The sequence below is a fragment of the Nicotiana sylvestris genome, chromosome 10, assembly GCF_000393655.2.
Source record: "Nicotiana sylvestris chromosome 10, ASM39365v2, whole genome shotgun sequence".
NCBI classification, from domain to species: Eukaryota; Viridiplantae; Streptophyta; class Magnoliopsida; order Solanales; family Solanaceae; genus Nicotiana; species Nicotiana sylvestris.
In genome coordinates, this window is record NC_091066.1 from 42,606,138 (window position 1) to 42,620,308 (window position 14,171).

Sequence of the window (14,171 nt, forward strand, 5' to 3'; positions counted from 1 at the left end):
GACATACTGGAGTTGCAAAAGATTAAGGAAAAATGATATTATATAGGCGCTCTAAAAATAACCGAAAATGCATATTTTTTGTCATATATACATTTTATATGTTACATACAAATTTTATATACTTTTTTGGCTATCGAATGTAAATAGCTCTGGTGCAGGCTAAAAGTGGTAATATCCCAAAGATTAACGAATGAGTCCAACGATATTTTCTTCATAAATAATTGTAACAACCCGACCGGTCGTTTTGAGCATTTGCACTTCGCTCTCCAGTTCTCGGGAATGACTAGCCCCGTGTGATGTATTATGACTTATGTAAATCGTCGGTTTTGATTTTCAGGATAATCAGAATAGATTTGGAAGAACAATTCTCAGTTTGAAGCTTTAAATTTGAAAAGTTTGACCAAGTTTTGACTTTTTAACATTCGATCACGGATTTGAATTTTATGATTTGGTTAGCTCCGCTAGGTGATTTTGGACCTAGGAGCACATCCGGAATGTGATTTGGAGGGTCGTGGTAGATTTAGGCTTGAATTGGAAAAATTAAAAATTTGGAGTTTTCGGTCAGAAGTGGAAATCTTGATATCGGGGTCGGAATGAAATTCCGAAAGTTGGAGTAGGTTCGTAATGTCATTTGTGAAGTGTGTGCAAAGTTTCAGGTCATTCGAACGAGGTTTGATAGGTTTCGGCGTTGTTTGTGGAATTTGAAAATTTAGATGCTCTTAAGCTTGAATCCGAGGTTGATTTGGTGTTTTGATGTTGTTTTGAGTGATTTGAAGGTTCGACTAAGTTTGAATGATGTTGCGGGATGTGTTGTCATGTTTGGTTGTGGTCCCGAGGGCCTCGGGCGTGTTTTAGATGCTCAACGGGTCATTTTTGGACTTGAAAGGCTAGCAGATTTTGCTGGTATTTTGTTGCAGAAGGCTTGTTCTTTGCGTTCGCACTTTGGTGGTCGCGTTCGCGATGTGTTGATACTGTGTTCTTTGCGTTCGCGCATTGGTGGTCGCGTTCGCATAGTTATGTCTATAGTAGGTATCGCATTTGCGAGGCTTGTGCTGCGAACGCGTAGAGCATTTTGGGAGCCGATATTTTTTCTTCACGCGGACGCGATGGCTGTCCCGCATTCGCGAAAGAGGAAGCCTGGGCAGCTTTATAAAGTACTCTATTTTGAGGATTTCAGCCATTTTTGCATTTTTGTATTTTTGGAGCTATGGAGCTCGGGAGAAGGCGATTTTGGAGGAAATTTTCAGAGGATTCATTGAGGCAAGTGTTCTTCACTCAAATTTAGTTAAATCCCATAATTATGTCTTGATTTTTATCATTTAATTTGGGAATTTGGGATGAAAATTGGGGAAATTTGGAGAGTTGAATTGGGAATTTGAGGGGCCATTTGAGGTCCGATTTTGATGTTCTTGGTATGTATAGACTCGTGGGAGGATGAGGATTCTAGTGATGTGATTTTTATCGGATTCCAAGACGCGGGCCTGGATGTCGGGTTCAACCAATTTGGGGATTTTGAGTTTAAATTTGATAATTTTCGTGTGGGCTTTGTCCTTTTGGCATGTATTGATGCTATGATTCTGATTTTGGATAGATTCGAGGTGATTTGAGGCCGAGTTGAGCATCAAAGGCATCGCAGGCTAGAGTTTGGACCGGTTTGAGGTAAGTAATTATTGTAAATGTTGTCCTGAGAGTATGAAACCCCAGATTTCACATCGTTGTGCTACTTTGAGGTGACACACACGCTAGATGACGAGCGTGAGGTCGGGAACCATTGGGAATTGTGACTTGGTCCGTCCTGTACGATTGTTAAGTCGCATATTTGATTGAAAATTGTTTGATATCATTGTGTTTTGGAAAGTATTGTTATGTTTTAGGCGGAATGCCATGCTTGGGCCTCGTGCCAATTGTTTTGGACCTTTATAGGGGCCTTTTACTATTATTCCTCATTATTTTGACTTAATATTTGTACTCAGTCATGCTGTGTTTTACTGATTTCATAACTCAGCCTTATTTACTTAGTTTTGATACTATAAACGATATTATGGGTTGAATATCATATTTTACTGATAGTCCGAGTGGCTTGTGAGGTTGATGGCTGAGAGAGGCCGAGGGCCTGATTGTGAGGTTGATGACTGGGAGAGAGGATGAGGGTTTGGTTGTGAGGATTATATATTTATGGATCGGGCTGCACGCCGCAGCGATCTATGGATTGGGCTGCACGCCGCAGCGATCTATGGATCGGGCTGCACGCCGCAGTGATATAGCGCTTGGGTTGTAGGAGCCCCTCCGGAGTCTGCATACCCCCAGTGAGCGAAGTCAACTATATATATGGATCAGGCTGCATACCGCAGCGGTTATTATAAGCTAAGGTACCTATTGAGCGCGAGTGCTGAGTGTGAGCACTGATTGATGGGAGTTGAGTCATGAGTGACTAAGAGGCTTGCCTGATGGGCTATATATACACATATACGAGTGATGCTTTGCCTGAGGGACTTGTTTATGAAATTATTGTTTTCACTCCTCCTTAAAGTGAAACTCTATTAAATATGTTGATTAAATTACTGATTCCACTCATCTTTATACTGAGCCTCTATTGAAAATATTAAACAAATATTTTGAACAACTTTCATTTAAACTGTAGTTTTTACGAGATGTTCGGAATTTAATTATTGATTTGGTTTTTGTTATTTCCATTAAGATTTTCATGTTATGAGATGTATATGAGTGACGGAGAGGTTTGCCCGAAGGGCCGATTATGATTTTCATCACTTTCACTATAAATTACATTGAACCTCTACTGAAAAGGTTAAAAAGATATTTTTCAAAGGATTTTACTTAAATTGGAATTTAATGAGATGATTTGATTTGTATCATATTTTGGAAACATATTGTACCCATTGTGGTGCTATGACGTGGTTTACGTTGTCACAACTCCTTTTTTCCTACACCCCCGGAAGGGTGTATATAAGGGAGTTTTTTCCAACTTAAAGTGACAATCGAAACGGGATTATTTATTTATTAAATTCAGAGTCGTCACTTGGGATAGTTTATGGTGTCCCAAGTCACCGGTTTAAAATCCCGAATCGAGGAAAGGTTGACTCTGTATTACAGTCCGCGAATACAGAAATCCGGGTAAGGAATTTTGTTAACCCGGGAGAAGGTGTTAGGCATTCCCAAGTTCCGTGGTTCTAGTACGGTCGCTCAACTATTGTATTTGGCCTATTTATCTTATTTTTGTACATGTTTTAGCCTATGGTTCGATTTTAACTTTATAGCCACTTTTATTTATTTTTAGGAAGATTGCAACGTCATTTAAAATATGTCTCGAACCACGTCACATAAATGCACCCGTAGTTCGCAACACATTTCATATAACATTGTTGAGATTTGGATTTGGATCACATAAATGCGCACCCGAGTTTGGGAAGGTAACTTTTGATAGCGCGTCTAAAGCGACTACGCACTTTCAACTTTGCGAGGGCCATGGAAAATTCAACTAAATGGCTCGCCTCGATTCCTAAAGGATTAAAATAATAATTAAACGTGGGTCATGCAGTTTTGAAATTTTATTTGGCACGACGCACTTCGCTTCCAATTTTAAAAGGAACTCAAGCTAAATCTCTTAGGGTCGTAAATATGCTTTAACTCAATATGGCACGCCCCAATTATTAACTGAACAAGCGATCGAATTAAGCAAATTAACTGATACTAATCGAATTATTAATCAAGTTCTCACGATCCAAATGATCCACCTCCAGAACCAATAATGCGAGTCAACTGATACTAGCATTAAGCATGGAATCGAATTAAGCAAACTTCAACTCTGATTTTTAAAACAATTAATACAGCTTAACCAAGCTAAATTTTGAATTTTGTCTCTGATGCGTCTGTGGGTCACTTCTGCTACCATGACAGTCCAGCCACCAAACAAATGAGCTACTGGGCTTAATAAGCAAACCCAAATAACAACAACAAGCCACTTTCCTTTGCAAATGACCTTAGAATCTAGGGCCCAATGAGCCCAAATCCTGTGAAGAACCAGACTGAGGATCCTAGACCCAACATCGAACCCATACTAACGCAAAACAACCCTTTACAATCAAACACAACTGGATAAATCTCATCACCACCCAATAATGAATATACCAGGAAACTTGAATATTACTAACGGCACATGTTCAGACACAATTTGTAAAAAAAAAGGGAAAACTGATCATAGCTTAAAACACCATTCAATTAGATATCCCACAAAACCTGATGTTGCTTAGCATGCCATGATACTTCTAATGAATTAGATAGCAGGCAAACAAAGCTAATACATTTCTCATTACTTAGTTAATACAATCAAGCATAGAATCTAATCGTTGATCCATTTAGATTATACTCAATAAAGTCCAAAATGTTTCTAAATCAATTGCATTCAAACAAAACCAATTAAATCCTAAAGTAAACATATAGCATTTGATGACATGATCGACCACATATGAGGAAACTTAACTAAGAGAAGTATGAAACAAAAAGAATCAGAGACCACAGAAATAAGGCTAAGCTATGAACAAATGACTTAAAGTTAAGCTTCAAAATCTCATTTCCACTTCACTCTTCGACTTAAATATCACATTATACAAGTTTCAGAACATGTACCTGGAAATGGCAAGGAAAAAGAAGTGAGGAAGCAATAAACAGCAACAGCCCAGTAATCAGGAAACAAAGCAAGGAAACCAGCTTGATTCAAGCAATGGAACAGTAAAACCAGACGCCAAACAACTTCAAACCAGCTTTTCAAGACCCAAAATCATGCCATTTTCAACCAAGTGCAGAATCTAGGCTCCCAGGGATTCTATTTAGTGAACGGGATCATAAATTCAACACTTAAATAGAGTTTTTGAGCAATTTTCACCAAGAAGATGCAGGACAGTCAGTGTTAAAAATATCCTAGCTGTGTCAGTTTTTTATGATTTCCAGAATTTTTCTCTTCTTCCCCCCAAACAAATCCCCCTTTAATGCCAAGTAAAGGTGCCTTTAAAGACAAGGCATCAGGGCAGCCTCAAAGGTATTCTAATTTGCACCTAGACCCTTTTTAAATTTTCTTGTTTGCTTAATAATCCCTAGTCAATTTTCCTTTTTGCTTAACTGTCCCTAATGTAGAATTCAGAATTTCAAAATAGTTCCAAACCCCAGCTTCCTAGAAACTTCCCATTCAGTTACATAAAGATTCCTCACCCCAATTGCCTATACTACCCTCCACATTATTGTTTATTACCCTCTATATGCCAGGAAGAACCGGGGTCCATTTGACCCAAACTAATGGGTCTGCGTAGACCCAAATCAACTCCCTCTTGGGATATTTAAGCTTTGTGAACCCAATTAATACGAAGGAGAAACCCAAAACCCAAACGTTCAAATTCAGAACCCTAAAACTCGGAACAAAGTTAAGCCCAAGACAAGAATGAAAACTCAAACTATCCATACTTGAAGACAAAACCCAACCAATAATCAAACACGGCTTAAATCTAATATACAGATACAGGCAGTGTGAAGAGATGATAAAAGAAAATGGGAAATCAAAATCAAGAAAAAAACTAAAAGAAAAAGTAGAAGAAGGTAAGAAGAGAATAAAGAAATAGCAGTTAAATAACAAGAGATAAAGAAGAGCAAAATATCTAAAACAACTCGGACCAGAAAAAAAAGTGACGAATCTTCAATTCTTCAGATTTGCTGGCCAACTCTGATGTTAATCGTGTGCTCTTACAAAAAGCACACGAATAAAATCAGATTAGACTCAAAATCTTGACTTGGGATTTTTATGCCCATCTTCGATCTAATATACGAGAAACTTCAAAAGGATTCAAAGGGAACTGACCCGAGATTTGGGAAGAAAGGGTCGGGGTGGTTCTGTGGTGTGATTTTGGTGAGGATTGGAGTCGACGCCGCCGGGCTAAAGCGGTGGGAATTAGGGCGGCGTCGCTAGGGTTTATCAAGGATAAGGGGGTTCTGAGGGGTGAGGAAGACGAGTGAGGGGTAGGGGGGCTGTTCAGACATTTAAATATTAAAACGACCTCACTTCCCAACCGTTGGATGAGCCGGGATGGAGGGCCAGGATTAACTTAAATTAAAAAAGACTCGAAATGACGTAGTGTCCTGACCGTACTACGTCGTTTCAGGGGTCTTAATTGGAGCGGGCGTGGGCAGTAATTCGGACTGGGCTGAGGCGGATTTGGGCTGGGGAATTGTAATTGGCCCAAAAACCGGGTCATCTCTTAATAAACCCATTTTTTTTTTCATTTTCCTTTTTCTTTTGATTTCTTTTTTTTTCTAATTTCTTTTAAAATCAAATTAAAAATTAAAAATAAATCCTAAATTAACTCCTAATCAAATTATCCTAGAAAATTAAATTAATTAACCCTACTAATTATTACAACTAATTAAATACCAAATTAAAGGAAAACCAGCGAAATTCAAATCTAAAAATTGAACAATGCAAAATAAACCAATTTTGTGATTTTCCATTTTTGTAAGGCAACTAAATTACTAATTGATTTAAAAATGCAAAATTAACTCCTAAATGCAAATGCAACATATTTTGTATTTTTCATTAATTAAACAAAAATAAAAATGCACAGACAAATGCAAACAATTATCAGAAAATGTCACAAAATCCTTAAAATTCCAATTAATGAAAAGAAGTTATTTAGTTTTGAATTTATGAGAGTAATTCATATATAGGGCAAAAATCACGTGCTCACATACGTGATTTCTTACTGCTCAGTCTTTATTTTCTTTTATTGCTTACTGAGTTGGCGTACTCACATTACTCCCTGCACCTTGTGTGCAGATTCAGGTATTTCTGAACCCGGTGGCGGGTGTTGATTACTCAGTGGCAGGGTCATTGGAGTTAGCAAGATAGCTGCCCGACGTTCGCAGCCCTGCTATTCTCCCTCTTATCTTCCTTAGACCATTTTAGTATATTTTCAGACTCTTCGTTGTATTCAGACCTTAGTAGATGCTTGTGACACCCCAATATCGGGCTTGTGTATTTATTTCGCACTGATATTTAGACTTACATGAGATTTCTTGTTAATTAATGACTTAAAAATGACTTTTATAGATTAATGGTTTGATTTGGGAATTGTGTCGACTGGCCTAATTTCACGATAGACGCTATTACTATCGGGTCGGTTTTAGGGTCGTGACAATAATTATATTATCTCATACCAAAATAAATTTACACCATACCAGTAAAACTATTAAATGCATGAGATATTTCACATTTTTCTAAGTCAATTATTGTTATAATCGCCTCAATTAGGTGTATGATACAAGACTTGAGATAAATTTTATTACTTGAGCTAGCTTTTAGGGCTAAGTTAGAGTAAAAACTTAATTTCTAGACATAATATAAGCATCAATTTTTTTATTAGCGTCAAGTTTATCCTTGGTTTTGAGCAAGCTAATGTTCATTAACATATGTTATGTTACTCACGCTCCAGATGACTAGCGGGACTCTTATAACTTGCATTAATTAAGTGTCGAGGTGTTGTTAATTATGTAATGTTTGACAATATTCAAACTTCAATTGGCGGTTAATTTTGAAGTTGATTTAGGTCTCATGCTCACAACAGACTTAAATTAGACTTGATTTCGTCTTTTCAATACATTCGTCCAAGTATTTCATCTATTGTAATTTTTTTTTTCATAAGGCAGAAGACTGCAAATATCAATTCTAAGAGTACCAAATTACACAACTAATACAATTAAACAATAATAAATCCAATTCCCTGAGATATTAAGGAATATTAACGATTGGATTTAGTTTAGTTTTGTTAATCGAAAAATTAGAATATGAAAATATTTTAAAGAGAAAATTTGTGTGTTTGGATTAGTTTTCGAGAAATTCTTTTTTTTTTTTTTTGAAGAACTTTTGCATCAATTTTTTGAGAAAATTTTTATATAGTTTTTGAGAAAACCTACATTTTGATTGTTCTTCTCCGAAAAACATTTCGTTCTGCTTTCGCAAAAACCAAATTTAATTTTTAAAATAAATAACTTTTCTGTTTTTTGACAAACTTCTCTAAACCAAACCCTAGAAAAGTATACAACCTAATATCTAATTAAAGTACTAGCTAGGTTGGGGGTGTGAGGTGATTAGTTAGATGATTAAACAATTATAGTGTGATTAGGAAGCTAGAGAAGCATGTGAAGAGATTTAATTGCAATCTAATTTTAGTTATGTGAGACAAAGCTTTAATAACACACATGAAAAGATGTTGCTTAATATACTTAATAATCAAATCATGAAACTATTTAAACTTGAAGTCATAATGTAATCCACATGCCTTTGTTTACTAAGTATGCTACATTCACACATGCCTCCGACTAAAGAGAATATACTGTCAAACATTTAAATCAATATTTAAGGAAAAAGGTATTTCATTTATTGTCACGACCCGGATTTCCAACCCTCGGAAGTCGTGATGGCACCTACTCGTGAAAGCTAGGCAAGCGACGTATTATAGAATCACTAACTTTTTTATTTAGCCCTTTTTAACAATTTAAATTAGTATGTGATCAACAGTGAAATATTAACGATAAATAAATACACGCGGAAGACGTAATATGATAACTTAGCCAAAACCAGTACGCCAATACCAACATACATTTCTACCCGGAATCCGATGTCACAATATCACGGACCAACTACGAATACTACATACAAATGTATGGAAAGAAAGGTACAATCTGTCTCTGAAGTAAATGAAAACAGAATATATATGAAGATAGAAGAGAACGCCGGGCATGCAGGACTACCTCGGGATCTCTAACTGGACTGAAGGCAGCCACCCAAAGATACGGCCCAAAAGTTGCAGCTCTGGGATCTTCACATAGTGCAAAGTGTAGTATCAGCACATCCGACTCCATGTGCTGGTAAGTGTCTGGCCTAACCCCGGCGAAGTAGTGACGAGGCTAGGACCAGACTACTAAATAAACCTATGTAGTTATATAATATGTTGCGGAAAATAAAACAGGAATAAACAAGTAAAGATGGGAGGGGGTACATGTTGCGGGGGAATATCAATACCAACAGTAAATTAAGAGAAAAACATAAGGACAATTTAGAATTTATAGCAAAACACTAAGGAACTCGTCACCAATCTATAAGCACTTCGTATTATCTATTGTTGCGGCGCACAACCCGATCAAAAAATATAATAACACTATTGCGGCGTGCAACCCGATCCATATCATTTATCATTGTTGCGGCGTGCAACCCGATCCATATCATTTATCACTGTTGCGGCGTGCAACCCGATCCAAATATAATATTGTTGCGGCGTGCAACCCGATCCAAATATAATATTGTTGCGGCGTACAACTCGATCCAAATATAATATTATTGCGGTGCGCAACCCGATCCACATATATAGTTCAACACCAATCACAACGAAGTCCCGGCAAGGGATCAATTAAGAAACAATACTATCCCGACAAGAAAATCGATAGTATAAGTAATTACATCACGGCAAGGGAAAATCAGCTGTAACCAAACTTGTTCCAACATCTAACTACCTCAATTAGCACCAATATCTAGTCATAAGTAATTCCCACGAGAATAATCATAATCCTTGCTCAACACAGAGAAACAACAACTTAGGCATTCGTAAGATTTATTAAGAACACAACAATTTTAATTTAAGACTCACGGTCATGCTTGACACCAATGTATAGATACTCGTCACCATGCCTATACGTCGTACTCAACAAGTAACATGTAGCAAATAAGACACAACTCCTAATCCCTCAAGCTAAGGTTAGACCGAACACTTACCTCGAACTTCCACGGCCAACTCAAGCCTCAAACACCGCTTTTCCTTTTGAATTTGGCTCCAAATCAATTGTATCTAGACATAATTGACTTATAATATCAATAAACGCTAAACAATCCAATTCCAATGCTTAATTATAGATTTCCCATCATTCTTTCCAAAAAGTAAAAAATCAACTCCGAGCCCCCTTGGTCAAAACACGGGGTTCGGACCAAAACCCGATCACCTATTCACCAACGAGCCCGAATATGTAATTAGTTTCAAAATCCGACCCCGAAACGAGGTCTAAATCCCAATTATGCAAAAATCCCTAACTCTACCCAAATCCCTAATTTTTTACCCTTAAGAACATGATTTAGGCCTAGAAATCTAATGGGTATGAATGGAAATTGAAGAAAATGAGTCTAAGATTTCATACCTATGAATTTGTGGTGAAGTTCTCTTTCAAAAATCGCCCAATTTGGAGTTTGGAAGAAGAAGCTATGAAATTTTGGTGAAATCCCAAGTGTTCTGTTACTGTTTAAAAATCACTAGGCAGGCCTTCATGCCGTTCGCGATAGGCCTGTCGCGCTCGTGTTCGCGGAGCTTCAGCTCCTGGAGCCTTCGAGTTCACGGTCAGATGACCGCATTCGCGTAGAACAAATGTGAACCCCTCCCCCAGGCCATAAGCCTTACGCGTTCGCGAGAGCCTGGACGCGTTCGTGATGGGTACTCCCCCCACAGCCTCACGTTCGTGAAGAGCAAACTGGCACTTGAGGAAATTGCCTTATGCGTTCACGAGTGGGACCACGCGAACGCGAAGAACAAAACCTCTGTGCACTGAGACAGCAAAAACCTGCAATTTTTTCTAAGTTCAAAACCTTCCGAAACTCACCCGAACCCTCAGGGCTCCAAATCAAACATGCATTCAAAAACCATCATATGAACTCAAATCGCCAAAATAACCTCTTAAACAACGAATTTAGCATAGAAATATAAGAAAAATCTCAAAACTTTCAAAGTATCAATTTTCACAACTACGGGTCCGAATCACCTCGAACGACTTCCATTTCTTACCAAATTTTACAGACTCATCTTAAATCACATATAAGACTTGTACCGGGCTCCGGAACCAAAATACGGGCCCGATACCATCAAATTCTAAACTCATTTCATTTTCAAAGCTCATAAATAATTCCGGAAAATAATTTTTTTTAAAAATTTATTTCTCGGGCTTGGAACTTCGGAATTCAATTCCGGGAATACGCTCAAGTCCCATATTTTTCCACGGATCCTCCGGGACCGTCAAATCATGGATCCGGATCCGTTTACCCAAAATGTTGACGGAAGTCAACTTAAATGCATTTTAAGGTCAAAATTCATCATTTCTTTTACTGATTTCACATAATGGCTTCCCGGCTACGCGCCCGGACTGCACACGCATATCGAGGTGATGCTGAAAAGAAGTTTTTAAGGCCTCGGAACGGAGAATTCATTTTAAAATAAGTGGTTCATCACATTTATATTCCCTAATTATTTTCCCTTTCAGTAAAGGGATCATAAATAATGAAATTCGATTCTTAGAACAATCAAGATATTTCGTATGTATGTTCAGTTTTCTTTTCTTTAATATCTAATCAGGAGTGTTACTTATTTCAGGAGTATGATCAGGTAGAAATTTTGGATGCAGATTATAACGGAGGGGTGTACAAATAAACAATAAATAAAATCATCAACTAATATGAAAATAGAGTATTGAATTGACGATCCCAAGAACACACACAAAAAAAGAGAGTAGATGATCCTCAGAATGACAGAATACATGTGGAAGATAAGGCATTAGCTATTTTGGACATAAAATAGTTCAATTCAGCTCAAGTGCAAGGATCTAAAGTTTTAATTAGTTTTATATAATATATTTTGTCAACACTTAGAATCTCCTAGGCAATGTACGATGTTAGAATTCCTCATTAGTGACATATTGAAAAATGTTTTATAGGACCAAAAAAATATCAGAAGTTAGAAAATGTTTATAACTTTTGAGCACTATGATCTTGATGGATTATATTCTATATAACTTTTAGGGGAATTCCAGAAGACATCATATTTCCACGGAAAAAGAATCATATAACGCCTTTCTCCATATTTAAAAAAAAATTATAGTCCCCATGTGGTTGTAATATATTTCCTTTATCAAGAAAACTAGAATCATGTTTTATTTAACGAACTCTCCCTCAACATTTCTCCTGATCCTTTTCCTTGTATTTTTTTTTTTTAACTGAATAGGCAGCGGTATGGAAAATGGCTTTGGCTGCTAGAAAGGCGTGGGAGAGGGACCAAAATCTTCCTAGAAATGTTTTACCTTTTTTCTCATGTTGGTGATATAGCCCGTCCCCTTATGGCCTTACACAAATTTTCCTATGCAGTTACAAGTAAAAGGAAAAAACAATCATGCCAATATCTAATAAAAATTGATAAGCAAGCTGTTAGAGGAATGCATTCTTAAAGTTTTGTTCAAGATTATGCCAATTATTAACTTGCAAGAAAAAAAAATAGTTCGGTGCATGAAATATCTCGCATTCATGCAGGTCTGAGAAAGAGTCGCATTCCAAGGGTGTGTTGTAGGGAGCCTACTCTAACGCTAACATTTAATGGCTAATTCCTTGACTTGAACTTGGGAACAACTTTACTGTTACTCAAAGACTAGTTTATAACCAAAAGATAATACAGTTTCAAGATTTTACTAGATAAGGATGATCTTTTTTCGAAATGCTTCGGCACAAAAAATAAATAGAAAAAGGAAATAAAGAATGAAAAAAAGGAAATAAAAAAGGAAGGAAAACGGTGCAAAAAAAAAAAGGTGAAAAGCATAAATTAACAAGTGGGTAATAAGTTGAAAAGTAAGGCCCGTGAAAATGAAGGTGCATGTTAAATGTCACTATTACTGGGCCCATAACAAATGGACCAAAAGAAAAGCACATGAAAAAGACCACATTTAGCAGCTGTGCGTAAAAGGGACGTTGCAAAAAGCTCATGTTGGCTTCAAATGACAAACTGTAATTGGGATAAAAGAAGAAGAATTAACTCAAATAACCGTTCACCTAATCTCTTGAACTAAAAATAGCCGGCGAGTGTATAATGTATACATAATTCACTTATAATATGTGCATAACTATATATAATCTATGTATACCGGCTAGAGAAAGAACAGTGAAGTTGGCCGGTTATTTGTGTAAAAAAGGAAAGGCTTTGTGGACATATGGCTAATGCAACTCTCACAGTCTCAAGTCCACTTCCTCTTATTTTATGTATCTGATTGTACTCATGTCCATTTCAATGTGATGTAAGAGAGGATAAACCCACAATTGGATTAGGTTTTTGTCTGTAAGCTATATTACTTTATGACTTTTATTTTGTTTTGTTAGTTTGGTTTGCTCATAAAAAATAAACTATTCGTCCTTCAGCTGACAATTCAATAGTCAAGATGTCACGATTCAAATTGTAGTGCACAAATTCATATCTTAGTGGTCTAATGACCACTACACCTCAGTTGATATCTCTAGATTCCCCAATTCATTAATAGTAATGGTCTATGCAACGCCAAGTTTTGATGCATTTGTAGTGTGGGTGAAGTACACAAATATCCCTTACAGTGGATGACCTTGAATCTTTGTCCCCGCTTTAATGTTCTATCTCTCTCTTCAATGCTATAAAACGAGCTAGAAGGCTAGCTTCTCTTAAAGCAGAAAAATAGGAGTTAGTGTTATAGTAGTTTTAACTAGGGGTGTTCAAACCAAACTGGAAAACCGCACCAAATCGAAAAACTAAATCTAATCGATTTAAAAACCCGATTAGGTTTGGTATTGAATAAAAAAATCGAACCAAACTGACATATAAATATATAATTTGTATATATACTTTTATGACTTTATATAGAATTTTCTTTAAAAAATATCTAAAAATATTTGGGATCCTCTCATGGGAATATTTAATAGAACTATGAAGTGCATTTATTTTTTATTTTATTTTAAATAATGGGTTGTATCACTTTCTTAAGTATTACTAAAATGCGTCAATCATTTCTTTGTTCTTTCATATTCATATGTCAAGATTTCTTATATCTTTTTCGAATTTGAAGTGGTGTTTCAATCATTTAAAATTAAAGAGAATATATCATTATTTAGGTATCATATTGATTTTTATGTTTAATTATTAAATTTAATTAACCTTGAAAGCATACATCATCGAAAATTTATTGTGAGGTGAGTAAGAAAATAATTATCATATGTTACTAAAAAGTTCTTCCATAAGAATATTTTAATAGATCATATATTTGTTAACATTTTTAATTTTTAGTAAACATATATT